The following is a 24,668-nucleotide window of genomic DNA, read 5'->3' as shown; positions in this document are numbered from 1 at the left end:
TCTCAAATCCTACACATAAGCGCTAATAACCCTTAACCCTTACACCCACCCAAGGTGATGGAGGAAAACAGGGTACAACCTCAATCAGGTTTGGGAGCAAGTCATGATCAATGTCAATTACACCTCAAGAGAGAAAACAAAGTAACCAAATAATAATTGTGAAACTTGCTGTATATGTACTGTACATTTAATATGCACAGGCATTACCTAGAGTCCATTGCAAAGCAGTTGCAAATAGGACAAGGACAAAAATGCCTAATACTTGGTAATCTCATCCTGGCTTACTGCTGAACCAAATTGGACTGCGATACACTCAATATATTGGATTGGGTTTCACTGATTTGGGGTTGGTTAGACTTGTCTTGTTTACTATTGATCCTTATCTTGATGCTCTCTGGCTTACTTTTTATCATACAAAGTGGAAATGAAAGGGAAACAGCAAGACTGACATGCTTTTTAATGCAGTACCAGCTGAAATTGCACTCCGACTTTCCTTTCCCCCCATTCATTCATTTTTAATCAATCCCTGTGCAGCATCAAAGGGTTAAAGCTTAGCCACCCATGTCTGGGGCAATACAGGATGCCTGGAAGGTTCACCAGGTTAAATGTAAGACTTTTATAAATCCTTTTAAATACCACAAATAATGCAACTCTGTCTTGAATGAATCCATGCTCCATGAATGATAGTGTGATGTAACGTAAGTAGGAACGATATGGCCGAGAATTACTCATAATAAATCACATTTTTCCAGGACTTTCCCGGCAGTATGTATTATGTAATTAATCACATGAATGCGACCTGAACCCGGCTAAGTGGCAGAAAATAGATAGATGGATTAGCCAGTTAAAAAACAACTCCTTTGGGTCGTGCTTGCTACAAGAATACGGTTGTATATTCGACAGTAGCCCATTATGAGGTGATGGGTTTTGAAGCTAGAAGGGTGGTGCAGGAATGAGCCTTGAAACATGGAAATGAGTTAGCGTGTTTGCACCTCTAGTTCCCTCGTCTCAAAGTCAATGGGTTGGTTAAATGGGATTTTGGTAAGATGCCAGAAATAAGGTCTGTGGTTACTACAAGTTTAAGAGAATTTCACGTTTGGTTCTGCAACATAAAATGTGTCAGTAAATACTACACTGGTGAATTTTGAGGGTTTTACATGTCTTAAAGAAGATGGTTGCTAACAAGTTGGTTAGCAAATAAATAGATAGAAAGATAGAATAATAGAAAATAAATTGATTTCAAAAGAAGAAAGAAGAAATTCAGAACGAGATTCTTGAATACTTGAAATATAACTAAATGTTGTTTCTAGAGCAACGGCAACATCACTATATAAATGATATTCCTGACATCACAATATTGAGTTAAGTTATTAGTCACTATAAGTCATTCCTCCTGTCCTCTGTCCTCCTGTCCTGCTTTAATTGCACTTACAGTCATGAATGTAGCTAGCATCAGCTCAAGTAATTTTTGAGTTATCTTCACTTGGTTTCCACCTCGACTGCTCTGCTGCTCACCGACTTTACTCCATGCCATGTGTGTATGTGTGTGAAGTCCAAACTACACCGGCTGTGTCACATGATGGTGCCGTCATTGACACGAGTCAAGTACCGCCCCCAACGCACACAGAAAGCGTAGTGCTGCGGGGCGTCAACCGGAATTCTGCTGCACACTCCACTCCGCTAGGTGGCGGTAATGTGACTAGCTGGTTGCCAACCGGCAATTAGAACAAAAGACGAGGAAGGAGAGGCAGCAAGAGAAAGAAAACACACAACACCGGTCGACCACGACAACCAGACCAGACCAAAGGACGACTGTAAAACAAATGATAGATGGTGCCAATGTTCTTCTTTTCTGCTCTTCAACAGAGCTGCTACTACGGGAGCTGGGAAGTACAAAATAGGCTTTTCTCTGGAAAAAGAAGCGCTTTTTCAAGGGCGGCAACGCTGGAAAATAGGACAATAGCGAGAAGTGCCGCAGTGCGTCACGTCGTCTCGCGTCAACACGCTGCTGGTGTGGGTTTGTAAATAGAGAATAATGGGGGCGTCTGTTTTGACGCACCAGTGTGTTTTGGCCTTGAGTGGGTGGATGTGTGTGTGTATGTGGAAGAGGTCAGCCCCGGCACAGAGCCCAGGTCAGAGGCTGCAGGGTGATAACGAATTACACCAAAATATTAAAAAGTACCGTTAAAACAACCGATAACGTCGGAGCTTGTCAATACTATGGTCTTTGGAAATTTAGCCGCTGGGCTTAAATAAATATCAGGTTTCGGTACCCATCCCTAGCTTTACAGCCTCGTTGGGTGGCAATGTCAAGTCATACAACTGTAGTGTAGTTTGCTTCTAGCCAACACTAGCTTTGTACTTTTGCTGATTGCATTTATGCTTTGTGGAGATTATCCTTCCGGAAAAATACATGCACGTCTCATAAACTTTCCTTGGCCACTGAAATGTTTTCTGCAATAACTCAGAATCCAATTGACAAATCATGTTGAATAAATGAATAAAAAAAAAACATCCCTGCACTCTATGTACATATAGCAAGCAGTAGTGACAGTGCTTCCTACTGGTGGAATGGTGCTGACTGAAGCTCCACACGAAGGGATTGAACAGCACACGATCCTGTTTTAGTGTATGGGTGTGTAATGTCTCCTGACAGTCAGCAACTGAATACAAATACATTTTGTAACCAGCATTATAATTAGAGTGTTTTTTTTGTAATTAAGCTGACCTGCATGTGCATGCCTGGGCTGTACGATTAAACTCCAAGTGAAAAAGTGTGGCGCTCCACACAGATGTATCGTGTGAATTAAATATTTCATCGAGCTGTTTTCGTAGTCACAAAACAAAGGGCACTTTGTAGGTTAACAGCTTGAATTTTTAAATGTCAACGTAGCTTTGCTCACTTCAATCATGCACAGCCCTCGCCTCGCATCTCCATCAGAACACACTGGTGACTTTTTCAGTGTGAATTAAGACCGGAACCTGTTGTGATTTTCTATTGATCCCAATAATTACTGAAGATGGCCTGAAAATATTGGGTAATTTCACAATGTGGAGGTGTCAGTGATTAAAGAAATTTGTAAATAAATCAAAGCATTTTCTGAATATTCATATTGTGTACCACTGCGTATGTTATGATGTTACCGCCTCTCACCTCTGCTGTCACATAAGGAGGTCTGAGTTCAACGCTGGTGGCGGCTTTAAACATAGATAAACCGTGATTTAATATTAATCTTGTGCAAGCACATGATGGAAACTCAATCATTAATGAAGAGTTTATTTACTCATATTTCATTGAGTGGTGCGGGATGCAATCTATCCACCATCTCTCGTCTCTTATCCCTGCTTACCATCTAAATCCCCTCTATTCCTCTCTCCTCATCCTCTCATGTTTCTCTTTGCTCTGCTTCTTCTGCTCCTGCCCCAGTCTCCTCCTCTAACCCGCTGCCTCTTTCTTTGCTCCATCTTATTTACCACTCTCCTCCCCCCTCTCCTTACGCTCCTTCTCTCACACTGTGTCGTGTCTTTTTTAATTACTCCTCCCTACATCCATGAAGATCTGAAGGCTGGGTGTGGCAGGGCACGGATGGGAGCAGTGGATGGATGAGGAGGGGGATGAGAAGAGAGCTGGTGAGGAAGGGGAGGAGGTGAATTGGAGGTAGAGGGGTGTCGCAGGATAATTAAACATTGATTTGGGACGATGATGAGAACGGCAACAAGACGCCAAACAAAAGGATTATGGGTCGAGCAGCCGACAGCATTCTGCTTAGCTGTGCAAATATCAGGGAGAGGGGAGGAAGAGGAGGCAGAGTGAGGAAGAGTCAGGGAGGGGGCAGGTTAAAGAATAGAAAGTGGTGGAAGCATGCAGACGAGGAGAACTAAGGACAGAGATGGAAAGAAAACTAAAAGAACATATAACAAAAGAACAGGGAGTAAAGGTGGGGCAGATTTAAAGAGTTGAAATGAGGCAGCAAGAGAGAAAAATCAGGGTTCTGGGGTAAAATAAATAAATAAAATATGAGAAATAGACTCAGGAGAAGCTCACATGAAGAAAGACAAAAGAAAAGACCACAGACATGACAGAGAGAAAGAGAAAGATATGACTAAATAGACCATGTCTTCAGTGTCTTTGAACTTAACCTCTCTGATCTGACTCATTAGTTTTGCATTTAATTGGCACATACAGCAGGTATTAGCGATGCCTCTGTGATGTGATGTGTGTGTGTGTGTGTGTGTGTGTGTGAGGGGCACGTGTGCGTGTGTGGACAGTCATTCGTCATTAGGCCCTTAAGCTCATTAGTACGTACGCAGTGAATCATTCAATTAAACGACAATGACCTACAGCAAACTGACTGCTCATCGCCACCAGTGGGTGTGGGAATGTGCGAAGGAATGTGCACATACTGTATGTGTGTGTGTGTGTGTGTGTGTGTGTGTTATGATCAGGCAGATAAATCAGTTTGAGGATATCATATGTTATGCTCATATAAGCCCAAATATCTTCTCTTTGATGTGCGCATCAGATATGAAGAATATGATATAGAGCTTGTTTGATAATGTTCCATGTTTAATGTGAGCTTAATGAATATTGGACTGGTCGTTCACTGCAACAACCAGTCTAACCTTCCACGACCTCCCACTGTAAGTCCATATCTGATGGTGGCAATAATAGTATTAATATTTGTAAGTGCAGCAGTCTGAAATGTAGTTGTAACAGTAGAAGCTTATCCTACTATATAATGACGAAACCTCTGTCTGTGTGTCTCTTCCATGTTTTTCTCCTCACTGACTTGGTCAATCCATGTGAAATTTGGCACAGTGGTAGAGGGTCATGGGAGGATGCGAATGAAGCAATATTACATCAATTGGCCAACAGGGGGCGCTATAGCAACTGATTGAAATTGCAAACTTTGAATGGGCATATCTCATGCTCTGTATGTCGTAGAGACATGAAACTCTGCACAGAGATGCCTCTCCTCATGAGGAACAAATTTGCCTCAAGAACCCATAACTTCCGGTGATACAGATTTTCCACCATTCTGAATTTTTTCAAAAACACTTAAAATCGATCTCTTCCTAGGAAGTTTGACCGATCTGCATGAAACTGGGTGAACATAATCTAGGGACCAATATCTAAAGTTCCCTCTTGGCAAAAGTTGGAAAACTTACTAAAACTGAGCTTCTATAAGGCAATGAATATTGCGGAGGGCGTGGCTCATCACATAAAGGTGTATAACATCTCAAGGGTTTCACCGATCACCACGCAACTTTGTAGGCATATGACCACACATAATCTGAGGGGACCCCTCCATTATTGACCCCATCAAACAAAATGGGGGCGCTGGAGAGCTAATTTCTTATCTAGGCCTAACCGCCATATCGATTTTTACTAAACTTGGTAGATATGTAGAACAGGACGCCTCAAGGTGACTGGAGAAATTTAACTCTAATTGGCAACTGGGTGGCTGTGGCTCCCCCTGGTTTTTTGTTCTTCTCATTTTTAGTATGACTAAGTCATGGTATGGTATGCTGTTCATAATAACAGAAACTGTCAGTGTGTCATTCTGTCAGTCAGTCATTCTGTCTGTCCCACGTTTTTCTACTCACTGACATGGTCAATCTATGTGAAACTGCACATAGGCACTGAGGATTGGCATAGGTAGAAGGTGACAAAGCTATCAGTGGGTATGGACTAGTTTATTTATTATTGGAGGGACTAGATACATGTAAGTGTCTCACTTGAAAACAATGAAATATCAGCACAATATCACCACTATCACCAGCTTCAGTCCAAAGATGCTGGTATCAGCAGTGACCTTTAAAATGCGATAGATCAAACCATCTTCTGCAGCATGTAAGCAGCCATCATAACACCCCATAATAAGCAGCACATTCTGTGTGAACTTCTGAGGTATCAGGATCTTAAACCCATTAATTTCCTCAAATTGACTCTGTGTCAGAGGTATATGGTGTGAAAGCAAGCTGCTGCTGCTGCACACTGTGGCGAAAAGCAACAGTTTATTGGCCCCTGTGTCTTTATCAGTCATGTGATGTATTATTTCCCATTTCAAGGTCAAACGCATGTGACCAGGGCTCACTCATTAAAGTGCAATTAGTGCTTAACGGGGCTAACCAAGACTAACTCATTATCCATATCACTCAGTTTACCACAGGAGGTTTCTATCCCTTTTCATTCTGTTCCACTGAGCTAATACTACTGCAGTGGTTTTGGATACAGTGCCATGTTTGGGCCTGTAATGGTAGAGTGGGGTGCTTGCTGAATTGTGCAAGCGAAGCTTTGTCCAGTTAAATTTTGTGACTTTCCGTGTTTTTCTCACTTGTATCCATAACTACTACAAATATATTGGTGGGAAAAAAAAAAGAATTGTACAAAAGATTCTTGTGACCAGGTAACCAGCGTCAATGAAACTAAAAATAAGCTAAACTAAATCACAAGTAATACAAAGGGAAGTCCTTGACATTTTCTGCAGTGTTATAAGACTTTTCCTTCTTTACTTTCTGGTTGTATCTAACATACACACTGTAGCTGTTATTAAAGCATATGAGCACGGTATTACAAGAGTTCAGCCATGCAATAAAATTGCATTTGCTTTATCTGATCGTTGGTGTGTCTTCACTTCTGCATACAGCTTCTTTGCATATGACATTGTGCATCAGTGTGCTGTCCAGATGAAGGGCAGGCAACTCGAGGCAAAGAATAGCAACAACTGCACGAATGCCTGTGATTTGCATTATTTACAGCTGTTATAATCGCTCAAATTGGGAATTATCAAAGGCCACTTTCAGCAAAAAGGTAGGAGAGGTGGGAATAGAAAGAAAATAGATAAATAATAACATGAAATCACTGAGAAACAGAGGCAGATGTGGATTAAAACCCTCTGTCTTCCATCTGGAGGAATGGATTCAACTAATATTAAATGTTAATCTTTAAGTGTTGTTAAACATGCCTCGAGTTGGATGCAATACCATTGACCCTCATTTACGAAACAAATTTACAACAATATTATTTATAAATGTAAGCCATAGGTCAGTACATATCATCAATGCATAAGTGGTTTATTAATTGTCCACTGCAACACTGTACCGCAGCAGTGATTTCTTTTCCCCCTGCGTTTTCCCAACTTCCTTTGATGCCACTTTTCAGGCTGCCAAATAGAGCTGGATGGTTAAATTGGATCTGCAATGTCAGCATTTCGATTTGTAGCTCAGATAAAATTTCTCTTTTTGGCCATATTACGTCTCTCCTTATCTTAATCTCCAGAGGCAAGGCCTCTAAACCAAGTATATATTGGTTTCATTTATCAACACCCGATCATTTTCTACGCTTTGATTGGCGAGATAAAAACATTTCATGAATCACACGCGAATCCTATTGTTAGATGATTTCTGTGCTCGGGTCTACGCTGGTTTGTACATTAGTTTGATAAATGAGGGCCAATGTGGTGTGACACCTTCCCTCGGTTTATACCCATGACCCAGATTTTTAACAGCGTTTCATCAGACCTCTGGGAATGGTTGACCTAGTAGGCAGGAAATTGTAGCTAAAGTTAGCTGATGTTAGCTAGTAAGGGAACTGCCCATTGGTTCGACATCCCATTGTTCCGACCATATTAAACTTATTGTTCCAAAGTCCGTTCCGAAATCATCATGATGCCCTGTGGTTAAGGTCTGGTTAGGTTTAGGCACAAAAACCACTTGGTTAGGGTCAGGAAAAGATCATGGTGTGGGTTAAAATGAAAAAGAAAGTGACAAACACATAAGCCGTGAGCCTGCTCCGCCTCAAACACCATACGCCCGCCGCGAGCCGTTCAGCACCGCGGACAGTCGGACTAATGGGATGTCAAACCAATGGGCTGTCGAACCAATGACATGGACCCAGCTAGTAATATTAGCTGGCAGCAGTACAACCATGTACAGACGGTGGTCATTTCAGTTGAAGGCCTGACTGCACGCAAAATAGTTAAAATCCGATATAGTCACAGTGTAATGTCAGTAACATTAGGAGATCTTGAGGACGAGGAAATTCATGATGACGATCGTGTCCATGCCAGGCAAATCAAGTTGTGGGATCACATCCAACATAAGTTTCAGTTTTCTGGGGGCACCTGCTGCCTGCAGGTTCATTCAACCATTAATGTAGTCACACTCCTCTGTTTCCTTTTCTATTTCCTTTTCATGCATTACATGGAATTATCATATCATAATCATCATAATAGTCATGCGATTGCAAACACGCCATCAGTGCACGTCCTATCTATTGTGCAACCAGAAAACTTGAAACAGCTTGTTGAACATCTTTATGCATTGAAAGACCTTCTAAAGATATCTAATAAATATGTAAAACTCCCTGCAACAAACTGTAAAATGGATTTCTTTCAAACTCTGACTGAATTGTGCGAGGAACTGCATAACTGCTTATTAAAAGCAGTTTAACTGATTTGTGAAGTTATCACATATACCGAAGAAAGGAGAAGAAATTAAGACTGACATTGGATAGTTAGCATATGGACTGTTTGTCCTTTTTTTCCTTTTCCCCAGCATTTATTTGGGAATATGACACATACAGTACAGGCCAAAAGTTTGGACACACCTTCTCATTCAATGCGTTTTCTTTATTTTCATGACTGTTTACATTGTAGATTCTCACTGAAGGCATCAAAACTATGAATGAACACGTGGAGTTATGTACTTAACAAAAAAAGGTGAAATAACTGAAAACATGTTTTATATTCTAGTTTCTTCAAAATAGCCACCCTTTGCTCTGATTACTGCTTTGCACACTCTTGGCATTCTCTCCATGAGCTTCAAGAGGTAGTCACCTGAAATGGTTTTCCAACAGTCTTGAAGGAGTTCCCAGAGGTGTTTAGCACTTGTTGGCCCCTTTGCCTTCACTCTGCGGTCCAGCTAACCCCAAACCATCTCGATTGGGTTCAGGTCCGGTGACTGTGGAGGCCAGGTCATCTGCCGCAGCACTCCATCACTCTCCTTCTTGGTCAAATAGCCCTTACACAGCCTGGAGGTGTGTTTGGGGTCATTGTCCTGTTGAAAAATAAATGATGGTCCAACTAAACGCAAACCGGATGGGATGGCATGTCGCTGCAGGATGCTGTGGTAGCCATGCTGGTTCAGTGTGCCTTCAATTTTGAATAAATCCCCAACAGTGTCACCAGCAAAACACCCCCACACCATCACACCTCCTCCTCCATGCTTCACAGTGGGAACCAGGCATGTGGAATCCATCCGTTCACCTTTTCTGCGTCTCACAAAGACACGGCGGTTGGAACCAAAGATCTCAAATTTGGACTCATCAGACCAAAGCACAGATTTCCACTGGTCTAATGTCCATTCCTTGTGTTTCTTGGCCCAAACAAATCTCTTCTGCTTGTTGCCTCTCCTTAGCAGTGGTTTCCTAGCAGCTATTTGACCATGAAGGCCTGATTCGCGCAGTCTCCTCTTAACAGTTGTTCTAGAGATGGGTCTGCTGCTAGAACTCTGTGTGGCATTCATCTGGTCTCTGATCTGAGCTGCTGTTAACTTGCCATTTCTGAGGCTGGTGACTCGGATGAACTTATCCTCAGAAGCAGAGGTGACTCTTGGTCTTCCTTTCCTGGGTCGGTCCTCATGTGTGCCAGTTTCGTTGTAGCGCTTGATGGTTTTTGCGACTCCACTTGGGGACACATTTAAAGTTTTTGCAATTTTCCGGACTGACTGACCTTCATTTCTTAAAGTAATGATGGCCACTGGTTTTTCTTTAGTTAGCTGATTGGTTCTTGCCATAATATGAATTTTAACAGTTGTCCAATAGGGCTGTCGGCTGTGTATTAACCTGACTTCTGCACAACACAACTGATGGTCCCAACCCCATTGATAAAGCAAGAAATTCCACTAATTAACCCTGATAAGGCACACCTGTGAAGTGGAAACCATTTCAGGTGACTACCTCTTGAAGCTCATGGAGAGAATGCCAAGAGTGTGCAAAGCAGTAATCAGAGCAAAGGGTGGCTATTTTGAAGAAACTAGAATATAAAACATGTTTTCAGTTATTTCACCTTTTTTTGTTAAGTACATAACTCCACATGTGTTCATTCATAGTTTTGATGCCTTCAGTGAGAATCTACAATGTAAATAGTCATGAAAATAAAGAAAACGCATTGAATAAGAAGGTGTGTCCAAACTTTTGGCCTGTACTGTACATACTAAACATCAAAAACTCAGAAATGGTCTGATGCTCATCACACATGGAAAAGCTTGTTTCTGCTTAATATACTGTACTGTCAAATAAATATATATAGGCTGCATGCATGCACCTGCTCGCTCACACACACACACACACACACACACACACACACACACAAACACTTTCGGTCTCTTTTTCCCCCCGTGCTTCTCGACACACTGTCACCCACATGCAGGCCTGCCTCATTCCACCCAGCTTTGCTCCAGATGCTCCCATCACCTACTCCAATGCTATAGGCCCCCCAACAGCCTTCAACCACCCACCTAGATAAATATACACACTTGCATAAAAACTACTTGCGCACTGATTCACTTCATATATATTTCAATTTAATGATGCTTGACAGTTTACTATTAATAACATACGAAGCACTTGGATGGGGTTCAGCATTCTATACTGTATGTACTGTATAGTGTGTTATTTTCATTCAGAAGAGACTTGAAAGTACTCTAAAGGACTGAAATATAGACGTATGCTTTAACCCTTATTTTCCCTGGCTGTGGAGGGAAAATAGCCCTGGTTGTCAGAGCCATGACAGGTCTGATGATTGAGTCTGACAAAAAAATAAGACATCAGTGTCAAAGCTTGTTATCATCCATGTAATGATAAGGTACAAAAAACTGCATTTGCATTTGTCACAATGTGTACAGCATCTCGAGAAGCACCTTAAGTAAGAACTGCTACACAGGCACGGGACCTGCTATCCACTGCTAGTGACCTAACTATTATTAATGCATGTTTCCAGTCAGTATGTCCTGACTCTGCTGGTCTGCACAGACTGTATGTGCCTGTGAGTCCATTATCCAAAGAACCACAAACCACGGACAATGCAGAAAAGGTAGAGAGACAAGAGAGCGCTAGGTCACAGTTCATTGTCTGCAGTCTGTGTGTGTGTGCGTGTGTTAGTGGGTGTGTGTGTGTGTGTTTTGTTGTGATTGAAAAAGGTTCACATTGACCTCTGTCTGCTCTTGCGTGGTGAGGAAAATGTGAGGTGAATAAAATCCTTTAGATCAACACGGACATAGAAACACAGACACAAACATGCACGCACTCAGAAATCTTATCCCACGTACACTCGATGATGTACTCACTCATACGTGATCCAGACAGACAGAGTGTTGTGAATTTCAGAGGAGAATCGAAGGCGTGCACTTAAAAGTGGGTTTTTGAAGAGCTATCTATTTACAAGAAGTATTTGTGCGTATCTGAGTCTGTGCTTATACATGTGTGACGGTGCTTTGCATTGATAGCAGAAGGTTCATGTACTGTGAACAGGTCTTTAAAACCACGTCATGCTCCCACACCAGAATTAAGATGTGTGCTTTATGGAGTAGGTAACTACAGTCTGTCTGAAGGCTATATATGAAAAAGAAAGTATCACTTATTTTGCTGAATCAAAACTTCTGCAAATATGGTAGGTTTCAATAAAAATAAACTTCTTTCAATGCTTTAGGGTTAAATATTGATTTTCTTGGTATTGATACGTTACTCTACCTTCATCCTTCTTGTTCCAAGTACAAATGCACATTTAAATGGCATCATTGAACCAGTCTGAGCTACACAAGAAAGCACTCACACCACTAGCACATTATGTCAACGAACTATTGAAAGCTCAAATGAAGTGACTTAAGCAGATGCTTCTTTTGCATTGCAGGATTCAGCTCAGTGCTCTAGCTGGCTCTGCTGATGATACATACTGTTGAAAGAATGCACTATATAAACTGTAGAAGGTAGAAATACAGCAATGCATGCTACAGTTAACTTTTCAGCCTTAACATCATGTATTCAAATTTGGGGTATAGTGCGATATAGCAATAACATATTTTTCATAGTGATCTCTGTGTCTCTGCCGGCTGCTTCAAAGTCTGCTGTTCTTGCGCACACCAGTGGCGTCAGTGATGGTCAGAAGAACTACAAGCTATTACTGCTTGTATTTATAGTCTCTACCTTTGAGTATCCAGGAGTAGTGCTCTAGCAACCTAATCCCACTCCAAAGTTGTCGAAATCCGGTGCTTTGTCAGTGACTTCTGGCGTCAGACAGTGATGAAAAAGCCATCCTTTAAGTTTAATGGTGCTCTGCAGCATCGGGGAAACGTAGCAGGACACAAATGAAAGTTAAAGTGACGAAAGTCCGACTAGGGCAGACGGTAGGGGTGGTGGATGGGTCCAACAAACACCATCCTTCATTCGAGAGAGCGTTGTTCACGTCCCGTAAGATTCTAAAGCCAAACCCTGTTCTTTTTTCCTAAACCCAACCATGTGTTTTTGTTGCCTGAACCCAACCATGTGCATTTGTTGTTGAAGGTTATGAAAATGCCAATTTGTCACGTTTCACCGATGTAGTGCATTTATTTTGAAAGAGACTGTATGTAAAGGGTAAATTTCCTCAGAAAACATAAGTGTATTTTGAAAGAAGTCAGTGCATGTAACAGGCAGAACTGGACACAGCGTCCCAGAACGTTAACATCCAATGCACCCAGGGTACCTTCCATGTCGTATCTGGATGTGGAAAGTCCATGACCAAATGTCAACATACTTGTCTGCTGCAGAGCTGCTACTGGCAATGGGAAAGGAGTCTATAGCCTATTTTTAGCGGGTTTATCCCTGTTTAAAAAACCAATGTGCATGTACTAATATTAGTGGAAAAGGGGTAAAAGTAATAGGTTCTGGCTAGGGTGGTGATACACAGCTTCCAGGCACTATATAATAAGGCAGGTTTGTTGTTGATAACACTATAGTGTTATTAAATTTATGTTGTTTTTTATTATGTTCTTGGTAACACTAGTATTAAATTGATGTCTTCTTTTTGTTCTCCGGTGTTATATTCAAACAGTGCAGTAAATTATTTCAGATGCTCAAGAGGCCCACCTCACATGTTGGGCAGGCTTAGGGAGTATTTGGGGGTCAGACACAATTCATCCTTGTATATGTAGGAACTGCAAGAACGGCTGTGCAAGAAGGAAAATGTGACTACATCTGCCATAATTGCTGACTGGATATCCACTTAAAAGGTTGCCAATTTCTCCTTTAAAGTTTCCACTTCAATTTTAATCCTCAAACAGGATGCTCTGATTGGCAGATCTCAACACTGCCAAGTTAGAATGCAATATGTTGAGCCATACCACCTCCTTTAGATGGTCATGTCTGTGTTATGATTGTGACCCTGCATACCTTTGATGTGCATCATCCATGAAACACACTTTGCAAATGTTGTTTTCTTACATCTCACAGTTCATGAATGTAGAACACACAATAACTGACCACGTGGTGGCACTATTGGTACCATTTATTGCTATGTTAAGCATGTCCACGGGCACCTGTCCGTAAAGTATGAATACTTAAGCACATCCAGTCATTCAAACATAACTCCAATATGCACTTATGCGTCATTCGGGCTAAATAATAAATCACATTCAATCCGACATTGCGATGTAAAAGAACCTAATTTTCCAATCACAAAAGCTGCGATAAAAAGAATAAATTAAAAAAAGTGCACATGCTGCCATATGCTCCACTTCACATATGTGCAGAGTAGATTAAGAAAACACAACTTACTCCAGTTTATGTGCAAACTTTGATGCACTCAGTTCAACCATGTGAAAGCAACCATGACCTGTTGCTTCTCAACCATGGTCTGGAAGTTGAAGCCGGAATGGTTAACATATTTACAACAAGGCTTATGAATATTTTAGAGTGGTGGAGCCATAGTCAATGTGCTGACTGGAGACCATCCATCCATCTTCTAACTGCTTATCCTCTTGAGGGTCGTGGGGGGGCTGGAGCCTATCCCAGCTGACATTGGGCGAGAGGCAGGGTACACCCTGGACAGGTTGCCAGACTATCGCAGGGCTCACATGTAGACAGACAACCATTCACACTCACATTCGCACCTACGGACAATTTAGAGTCACCAATTAACCTGCATGTCTTTGGACTGTGGGAGGAAGCTGGAGTACCCAGAGAAAACCCACGCTGACACAGGGAGAACATGCAAATTCTGCACAGAGGGGCTCCCACGCCCAGGATCGAACCAGGAACCTTCTTGCTGTGAGGCGACAGTGCTAACCACCACACCACCATGCCGCCCTGACTGGAGATCAATAGGATACTTTTTTATTTTTCAGATCAGTTGTTCCACAGTGCTTTGGTGTTCTTACTTTCCAGATATTATATCAGTTATAATGATTATCAAACATGTTTACAAGGTTTGAGATTGCAAGTTACAATAATATTATACTGTGATTGAAGGTTCTTAAAATTCAGTAGGTAAATAAAGATATGTTATTCATATACACCAATCAGCCAAAACATTAAAACCATTGGTGGGTGAAGTGAATAACATTGATCATCTTGTTACAGTGCAATGTTCTGCTGGGAAGCCTTGGCATTCATGTGGATGCTACTTGATGAGCTCCACCCACCCAAACACCATTGCAGACAAAATAAACCTTCTCATGGCAATGGCACTTACTGATGGCAATGGCCCCCCAGCAAGACAAGGCACCATGCCACATCACAAAAACTGCTCTGGCATGACCCCAGGAATGGGATAAAGAGCTCAAGGCGTGATTGATCTCCAAATACCCCGGATCCCAACCTGATCAAACATTTGAGGGCCATGCTCGTACCCCAGAGGTACCCCCGATCCATGGTGGGCGTAGACACAGGACCTCTGGAGGGTGTCCCTTGGGGGATTTCATTCTGGTCTGCACTGGTGTTTAAGTGGGTGGAGCGTGTCAGGTGGCCTCCACACAAATTTCAGAGCCCAAGATTTCCCCACAGAACATTGCATTGTAACAAGATGATCAGTGTTCACTTCAACTGTGAGTGGTTTCAATGTTTTGGCTGATTGGTGTATATTCCTGCATCAGCTCATCTCATTTCATCATAACAGGTATGCATAGCCTCTATGAAAGAGCAATTTCAGTATATGTTGACTGATTTATTGCTTGTATATGGTGAACAATACAGAAGATAAGGAACATAAAAAAAACACACTGAATCACAATGGCAGGCTAAAAAAAAGCGCTATTAGATTATTTTCTTGTGTCGTTCAAGACGTCCCTAGCCTCTCACAGCAGTGGCAAGACTGGTGACGAAGATTGACTCCATTTGCGTGTTCTGAATTCATTCTGTCGCGTGTAATATGTACAACACATGTAGAGAATTACTCTCAGTGGGGATGCAGCTGTCATTTCCAAACACTGACAGAATGAGTGTTGCCAAAGATATAGGCAGTAGGGGAGATGCAGTGTAGAGCGCATAATGGCCAAATGTGAACACGCAGCGATACATCACCTCGGATTCCTTCTGACAGGAACTTATAAATCATGTTGAAATGAGACGTGTAGTTTTAGGCAAATATAGCTCTGGATTGGGCTGTTCAGCCACAGAGTGCAAGCCAAGCTAATACCCGGCTTGTTTGGTTAGATGATGTGCTATCCCTGGTGAGACCTGCGGTGCAATCTAAGCTATTGATCCCTCTTGACCTCTGACTGATCACAGCTCAGGATGTTTAATACAGAATTGTCGCTTGTCCCAAAAGCTCTACCTGCAGCATGAATCAACGCACAAACACACACACAGGCGCACACTTTAAATGGCATTATGTTAAACAGCAACCTACTGTTCATAACGAATCAAACACCATGGAGGAAAAAGTCTCTCTCCCTGTTTGCTTCACATGGAAGGCAAAACATTAATTAAATATATTGGTCTTTGTATTTGTTTCACTCTTGGCTCCCAGTTTGACAGCTCTCTTTTACACAATCACCATTATGTGGTGTAGCTTTATGGAGAAATGAAAAAAAAAAACAAGGAAAAAAAATCCATTGCAATCAGGTAATTATTATGTTCCTTCTATAAAGCTGTCAGCATGGTGAGATTAAAAACACAGGTGCTGTCTCTCCTGAAAAGACCCATTCGCTATGAAACACATAAATAACTGACGCATCTTAAAAATCCTAAAATACACCAATCATCACACAAAGAAAAGGGAAATGCAATGGGTGATTAGCTGTAGAAAAATACAAGATAGCAGAGGGGCTGAGGGAAATAATCAAGGTGGGAAATGTGATGTCAGTGAGGAGAAAAAAAAGAAAGGAAGCTTAACACAGGGCAACAGGTTGGGCAGAAGTAGGTGTGGATTGATCTCATTCATCCAGGTAGAAAAATGCTGAGTCAAAGTTGAATTATAGACCCCATATGTCAAAGAAACTATCACTAAACGTCGAAGGGGAATATGACATCAACTGTCAACTGCGTTTCTGCAACACCCTCCAGAAGGACACACTTTCAGGAGGAAACGCACACTTGGTTTCAGTAGCCAAAATCTTTAAGAGCTATTCACACCTTGTGGGCATGGTCCCGCATGAGGCAGCATGTCTCATATCTGTATTTTTCATGGCCAATATCATATGATATCGACTGGTTAATGTAGTGTAAAAGTTTGTGCCAACAAATCAAACAGTAAGGTTAAGATGTATAAATTGATTAAGAAACTCATATAATCATGTTTTTATGTATAAGGCATTATAAAGTTCTTTGATCTACATTTAAATATGATAAAACATTGCTGTATGTGTCAAAGTACTCATAGCACCATAGCACCAGACTATGTAATCATGTTGTATGCACCTACTGAAAGAACACACTGTGTCTTGTTAAACGATGAAACACATACTCAAATGCTGTAATACATACACACATTCACAGATTGCACTCTAAAGGTTCACCTTGCATAAGACTGAGAGCAGGTTTTCAGTCACACTCCGGAGTCTGACTCGCTAAGTTGTATGTGTTAAAGCCTGTTGACACATTAAACTTGATTGCATCGGACTTTGCCTGTTTCCAGTGTTTCTTTAAGTATTTGCCAGCTGAGCCTAAGGTACCAATTTGACATCTGAGAACAACTGACAAGAGACAAGAGGTTCAAGGTCGGGAGCCTACAGGCCCACTTCCGGGCACCGATTTTTGACACTTCATTAAACATGGCAACAGTTGACCTTTGGCAAAGCCACGCCCCTGTGTGATGGTCCGACAAGCTGTCAGAGTAAACATGGAGCCCAAGCTGTAACTAACTGCACTCCCTGAAGAAATAATATCATGTTTTTGGAGAAATGAAACAGTGATTGTAGAGAGAAGCAGACAGAGGGGTCTACAGTCTGTGTTTGAAGGATATATCCAGGATGTCAAACTGACTCAGCAGCAACAACAGGTTAAAAAGACAAAGATAGTTAGAAGCTAAAGCCGAACTATAGGCTACAGATCACAATGTAAACGTGAACCACCACATTACTGCTGATCGCCACACAAGACAATGAATATAAAGGGGAACTTTGCTGATATTGAACCAGCTGTGTGGCATCGATATGTGTGCAGATGAACGGTGTTTGGCTTCGCCCCCGTGCCGCTGCCAGCACCCGGATATCTGCCACATGATGGGCAGGGATCTCCGGGGGGAGTCATATAATGTTCATCTGCACACAATATGATGACACAGAGCTGGTTGAATATCAGCAAAGTTTCCCTGCTTCCCTTCACTGGTTCCTGTACAGCAGGGTCGGTCTTTGTTTCACTGTTATAATCATTAAAAAGCAAAAGCAGCATGTGTATACATTCAGTAGGCTATATCTTCAGTAGCTAGCTAGCTAACCCTACACTTTTCAGGGTTTGATTTTGGTTTTGGAACAGGGAAGAAATGTATATCTTTTTCCAACCTCTCCAGGTAAAGAGTATCATTAAGCCCGTTTCCACCACAGGAACTTAGGGGTAATTTTACGGGGCCGGGGCCGTTGGTGCGTGTCTCCGCCACAGGAACCACCCACAAAGGACAGAGTTCCGGAACTTTTACGGGGGCTAAACAAGTCCCTGCCTCGGAGTAGGTACTCAGAACGGCCCCAAAAAACTCCTGGGTGGAGCTTGGGGTTTACTTGGTGCTGATTGGATATACTCAAGGCGGGATGTGACGTCAAAAGAAAGCGACAAAATAGTCGGCATTTTTAAAACTCAGCAAACAAGGAGTCACATTTTTAAATGGAGTCCCGCCTTCTGCTTCGTCTTCTTTGTTGTTCTTCTTCTTTGTTTGTTTCTTTGCCACGTCGCCCTGGTCAAAATGGTCGTGCAACGATTACATCACATCCAGAGCCCGGTAACTTTACAGGAACCTTCCTCCTACTCCGCCCTCTCAGTGGAGACACGGCGGTTGAGAGATCTGAGTGAGAGGATGTTCCTGTAAAGTTCCTGCCCCCCAAATAGTACCAGGAACTTCTTCAGTGGAAATGGGCCTATTAATACATGACGTGCCCCAGGCACAACATTTAGCTCCAAATCCGCAAAACCAGCCTGAAAATGAAGAAAATCTGAAACGATTGCATTAGAGTCAATGGAGCACAGCTGTGTTGTTGTCAGACGCTGGTCTGAGCCGACCCGATGCTACGCTATAATTGGCCAGTCTGTGTTCGTGGGCAGAACTTAGTGAAGGGTCAATTGCCACACATACTTCTTTGCTATTGGTTGAGGTCCTGACTTTGCCGGTCAGAGTTCACCAAAGTTGAACTCTACCAGATGCAAATGTGAATTTGCTTTGCCAAAGGTAGCAAATGTTTTATTCGCCTTGCTGCTCACACTGAATGGAAGTGAATGGGCGCTGAATATTCATTGCAAACGTGATGGCCTATTGACCAGTGGTAGTAATATCTCAGTTTCACTTATAGTTTCAATTTGACACTCAAAGAAAAATAAAGAAGAGGTTAGAAAGGACTAGCCACTTTCATATAGTACATATGTACTCTTATATTTACACTTGCCCAATGCAATTTTTATAGACAAATATGAAACAGACACACATTTTAAAGTTAAGCCCTGGTAGTACATCTCAAACCACTGAAAACACACCCAAATATGGTGGTACATGTGTATCAATAAATAAAGTAAAGCATCTAAAATAAATGGTATTTGTGTCTGCAGTGCTGGATTTTAATCCCTAGGTTTGACTTTGTAATGACACTCCTGACAGAGTAAACCAAATATTTCAGACTCTATGTAGTGCGTGTGTTCAAGGTACAGAGGAGGCACACACACACAAACACACTAGAGACACTCAGAGGAGCCTCCTGCAGAGCTCTGTTGCCATTGATGGCACTAAAACTGACATTACATTTTTGGCGAGTAGACAGCTGCCATCTGGTCCAGTGTGCTCACACATAAACACACATCACACATGCACACAAACGCACGCTTGAATAGGCATTGATTATATTAGTCAGGAGGTTTTGAAGAGCATGTCTCAGACAGGGTTAACTAATACACTGCCGACCAATGGTTATTCAAGCACGTACACACGAACGCAGATGCACACATGCTCACACACACTGTGCTATAATGGCATTGATCGTAAGTAGTCAGGGGTTTTTGAAACTGCGTCAGAGAGCCCTCTTTATGTTCCGAGCTCCTCAGAAAATCTTCGGACCATTGGTGGTCTTCTAAAGTGGAAATGGCTCTAAATTGAGCTGAGTGGTTAAATAAAAGTTAAATAAAAAGGACACCAAGGGCAGTGTATAGATCACAAGATGCTGTGATCTGAATGCTCTGGATTGAGTAATTTACTCAGCGGGGAAGATAAAGGGAAAAAAATTAAAAATTGTAGCAATTATTATGCAGTCATTTTAGAATACATTATATGTGCGTGAAACACCAGAGAGTTCATTTAAATGCTGTCTGATCTGATTAAAACACCATGTGACATCGATAACAGAATGCAGATAAAATAGATTAAAAAAAAAAGAGTCTTCATCTAACACATGTGGAAGTTATTATCGCCGCTTGTGTCACAAAGCAGTCTTTCTGCTTTCTAATTACGATGACACTTTGATTTATTTTTTCCATGAATTCTAATCAGGTGCTTTAACAACATGGATCCATCTCTCAGATATGCTGTTAGTATGTAACAAACCAAAACAAAAAGCTTAATAAATTTGTTAGGCTTATGCCTTGTTCTTCTTCTTGCAGCACCAAAATGCTGCTTTGTCTTTCCCCATTTTCTGCCTTCCCTGCTGCTTCTCTCCCCCACCCCTCACTTATTTTCTCTTCATGGCATCGCGTCTCGCCCCTCCTAATGGATATTGACCAAAGAAAGGCAGAGGAGAACTGTATACGCATGCACACAGATACACTCAGGGCTGGTTTATTTTTCTTCTCATACGGAGAAGACGGAGCAATGATGGTGCCTTCTAATGGATGTTAAGGCCCCCCTACAGTGTATTTTGGCATTTGTATGATATTTCATGTTTTTCTGAGTCATGTTCTGACAATGTTGTTTAGCATCACTGTTTGCCAGATATTTTTTTGACGAATTATTCAATTCCATTCTCCAAGTTAAAAAAAAAAAAAAAAGAAGGTTGATGCTACAACAGAAAGACGACATATGACTATAGTAGAATCGGCAAGTCATGTGTCATCCTTGTAGCATGATAGTCCTAGTCATATCTATCTGTGGAGTTGCCCTCCATCTATGTCTAGTGTGTTGTTTATAGGCCTGGTACCTGTGTTTATCCCACAGGCTAGTTAATAACATGTCGGGTAGGAAATCCAAAGTGTGGGATCATTTTGAGAAGGTGAAGGACGAACCCAAGGTGATATGTAAACTCGTCTTCATTGGTCGACTACAAACATGACGTATCATCTGAAACATGGAAGTAGCTACATGCCCATTAGCCACTTAGCACAATCATTACTGCTTTGCCGACAGCGTCATTAACAGGCGGCTCACTCAGTGTGTGACGTGCACTTGTAGATAAAATATAGGCCTTTATTAATGAAGGTTCATTAGTACGGTTTTGTATTTCTCTGTAATGTAGCACAGTGTTAACAATGTTACTGATACTATTCTTTCCCACACCTTCAACTCAAACCATTGTGTTGCCCCGCCCAAAATATATCATTTAATAATTAAATTATTATTATAAACATGTGGGCAACTAGTCAACTAATGGCTCTAAATGACAACTGTTGGTTGACTAGGAAAATTCTTAGTCGGGGTCAGCCCAAGCTGTTTATTTTCTAAATGGCATTTATAGCCTATGTGCTGTGAACAGCTGCAGTCAACACAGTGAATTACACAAAGTCCCACAGGTAAAAATAGCACAAGTTCCTTGTTCACTCGTTTACTTGTTCTCTACTTTCTCTTGGCCACAGAGCACCAAGGTCCACCATCTGAATTTCAGTTTTGGGACATGTTGAAAGTTTGTACCATCCACCAGCGGCCACAACCCCCAACAGACACGGTAAAGTGCACAACTTTGATTCAAAAAGCCCTGTTAGAACATCAAAAAAAACTTAAAAAGAATAACACTGCTGCCCTGGGTAGAGTCACTGCTGAGCTGAGGTGAGAGCGCCCAGTGCACCTCCAAAATGTTCCATAACTCTGTTTCAAACACCAGACCTCAGCAACAAGGCTATCCCTCGTGCGGTGCACTGTGGCTGCTCCTCCATGCAGCAGCAGCAGCCAGGCGGCGTTTCATCGATACACAACCGACAGCTGCTGCAGGAGGAGACGGTGAAGAACAGAGCTAGTGACAGAGAGAGAAAGAGTCGGTGTGTTGCACTAATTGTTATCAAATTAAGTGCCAATTGCTGTTTTCCAATACTGCAGTTGCAATCTTGTTGCTATGCTAATGGATTAACGCTACATATGACTATTAACCACACCCCATTCTCTGGTTAAGAAAGAACATTAACCTTTAAACAGGAAGTAAGACTAGCTGGAGGGGGGGCTTTAATCTGACAGTGGCATGCAACTTCCTGTGCTGTATCCGTCATGATTTAGTCATGATCTTATGTGATGAAGTAAGATTACAGCAAATTATTCTTATGCAACATGACATATTTTTGAACTGCAACATGAGCTCATGTGGATTAGGCTACATGATGGATCAGACAGGGGTATTATGATATAGGCGAGGCATTTAAGATTAAGACTAAGCAACAGGAAATCACACAGCCATGTTTTTTTCATGTGCTTTACCACAGCCTACATTCATCCTATTTCTAATGCAGTCATCCTATTTTCTAATGCAGTCATGCACTGAAATAGTCACACAGTTTTTTTATTGTTGTACTTTTTGTTGAATCCAAGTTTTAGTCTAATCTGCAAGATTTCAGTCCTGGCTGATTTGGCGACACTTGTGGTTACCAGGACAGCAGCAGCAAACACTCATAAGCAGCTACTTTGTCAGAAAAACAACAGCAGCGAAACTGGTGTGTGTGTGTGTGTGTGTGTGTGTGTGTGTGTGTGTGTGTGTGTGTGTTTGCGGCACAACCAAACAAACTCTGTTTTAATAAAGAAGACAGTCAAGAATGATTGCAACTGCAAACTGGCTCCACGCCCCGCAGTGCAGTAAGTTTTCCACACAACAGGAGGACACAGTTAAGTTGGTGACCTTGTAGGATGTTGACAGTCTGTCACCTGCAGCTCTTCATCTCAATGTGGTTTATTTTCTTTTCCTTTTTTGTTCCATTATTCTTTGCAACAAATTAAAGATGGCCCACTGCCAAAAATGCCATTGTTATGTTTTGTAGATGCAGTTTTGATGAACAGATGAGCACACACAACAAGCACAGTGTGTTTCCTGTGGCTGCTTCACAATAATAGCTGTCCAGTGTTTCACCAGCTGAACAATGTGAAGCAGTAGCAGTAGGAATTAATGTTTGCATTAACACTTAGTTGATGCAGCTCTTACATGTTGTACGGAGAGCAAACAGTAAAAAGTGGTACAGTTAGATAAGATTGTGCTAGATTACATGCATTAAGCCTTCTTCTGCAAATTCTGCACGGACTCCACCACTGCCTGTTAAAGGCTATATAGAGGCTATATATGGCTGCAAATGTAAAGAGTTGTTAAGCGATAAATGCTAACTGCTGGCATACAGCGGCCTCAGGTAGGAGCCCATTTAAGGCCCAGACAACCTGCTTGATAACATGAGGCACATAAGATTGACAGCTTCCCATGCAGACCTCTGCACACACCTACACCTGACCAGTACGGGATGTATTTTGTACCTACAAGGCCACTGTGCCCACGAACTGCCTCCAACCTCGAACAGGCAGGTGAAGATGGGAGGCTGCTACGCAGGATAGCGGCTGCCTTGCTCAGAATTGTAAGAAGCCACTTGCCTGTCACAGCAAGCTGAACTGTCTGAATATACAAGTGTCCTCTCTAGCTTAGAAATAACATCATAATCACTTTGCAGTAGAGACCCCCATTTCCATATCACACAAGTGTTGACTATTCACAAATTAAGAGGCACTGTGTGATTCCCCTGTCAGTGTGGATGTCTTTGACATATTCTATCACAGGTCCTTCTTTCAAGAATTGCTTTTCCCCGAGAGACAATTTCAGCTGTTGATCAAGAGAAAAAAGGCCAAGAAGTGTTAAATTGGTTATCAGATAATTCTGTAGGGCAGTGAAGACATTTTTGATTTATTTCTGTAATCACAGAAGACAGAGTGATATATTTGGCCATTTCATTTGCACTTCTGAAAAAATGAAATAAATTAATAGACCACAGCAGTCGTCTGTAATAGTATTAAAGCCACCTGTCACTCATAACAAGATCTGGGAGATTTTCCCAACCTGTTGCCATGGCAACTCTACAACATATGAAAACTCCTCAGAACTGAAAATAAACAGGGCTTTACCAGGCTCGCTGAGAGATTTGGGCAATAATGTTGCCAGTGCGGTGCAGATAGAGAGAATGTGGAAGATTCCCCACGACCACCAACATTTTGAGGAGAACTTAACTGCTCAGTGGCAATTAAGTTGTGCTTCTTCTCTCCGGCTAGATGACCACAGCAGTCTGGCATCATTTTGCTGCTGTCTTTATGGGACATGACACCATGACACAAGAAAGCTGATTTGTCAGTGTATATCAACCCTTATTTGAGTATCATGCATAGGTCCATAAAAGTGTAATATGCCCTCACTCTAGTTCTAGCAGAGTTGTAGTCAAGACCACCGAAACCAAGTCATGACCATGCCCATACTGAACTTAGACCAAGCCAAGGCCTAGGCTTTGATGGGTTGAGGCCAGGTCAAGACCAAAACCAAGACCAAGGCAGGGCGAGACTGAGTCAAAGCAAAGACCAGGCCAGAGCATGTCCCAATAACTGCAATAAACAGTTTTTATAAAATGTGGAACATGCAAACCTTAGGCACTCCACAAATTGATCTGAAAGATCAACATTCCCATAAAAACACCCACAGAAAACATGAAAGTTACTCTTCATTCGTGCACCCTGAGAGATGTCTTGATAAAACAATCAAAAGGCATTGTAAGAGTCAATTTTAAGTGTAGGGATTTCCTTTTCTGTCAGCAAACAAATACAAACAAATAAACTAAGGACCTATAATCA

The 24,668-nt window shown here is 41.8% G+C and overlaps 1 protein-coding gene across 2 annotated transcripts in view; it reads right to left on the bottom strand.

Moving 5' to 3' along the window:
• The window catches only part of LOC117260316 (leucine-rich repeat and fibronectin type III domain-containing protein 1-like protein), a 265,480-nt gene that overhangs the window by 87,178 nt on the left and 153,634 nt on the right, over positions 1–24,668 (bottom strand). The window lies entirely within an intron of this gene.

This window comes from Epinephelus lanceolatus, chromosome 4 (genome assembly GCF_041903045.1).
Source record: "Epinephelus lanceolatus isolate andai-2023 chromosome 4, ASM4190304v1, whole genome shotgun sequence".
Classification (NCBI taxonomy): domain Eukaryota; kingdom Metazoa; phylum Chordata; class Actinopteri; order Perciformes; family Serranidae; genus Epinephelus; species Epinephelus lanceolatus.
The sequence above is the reverse complement of the archived record's forward strand: the minus strand, read 5'-3'. Positions and strand labels throughout refer to the sequence as shown.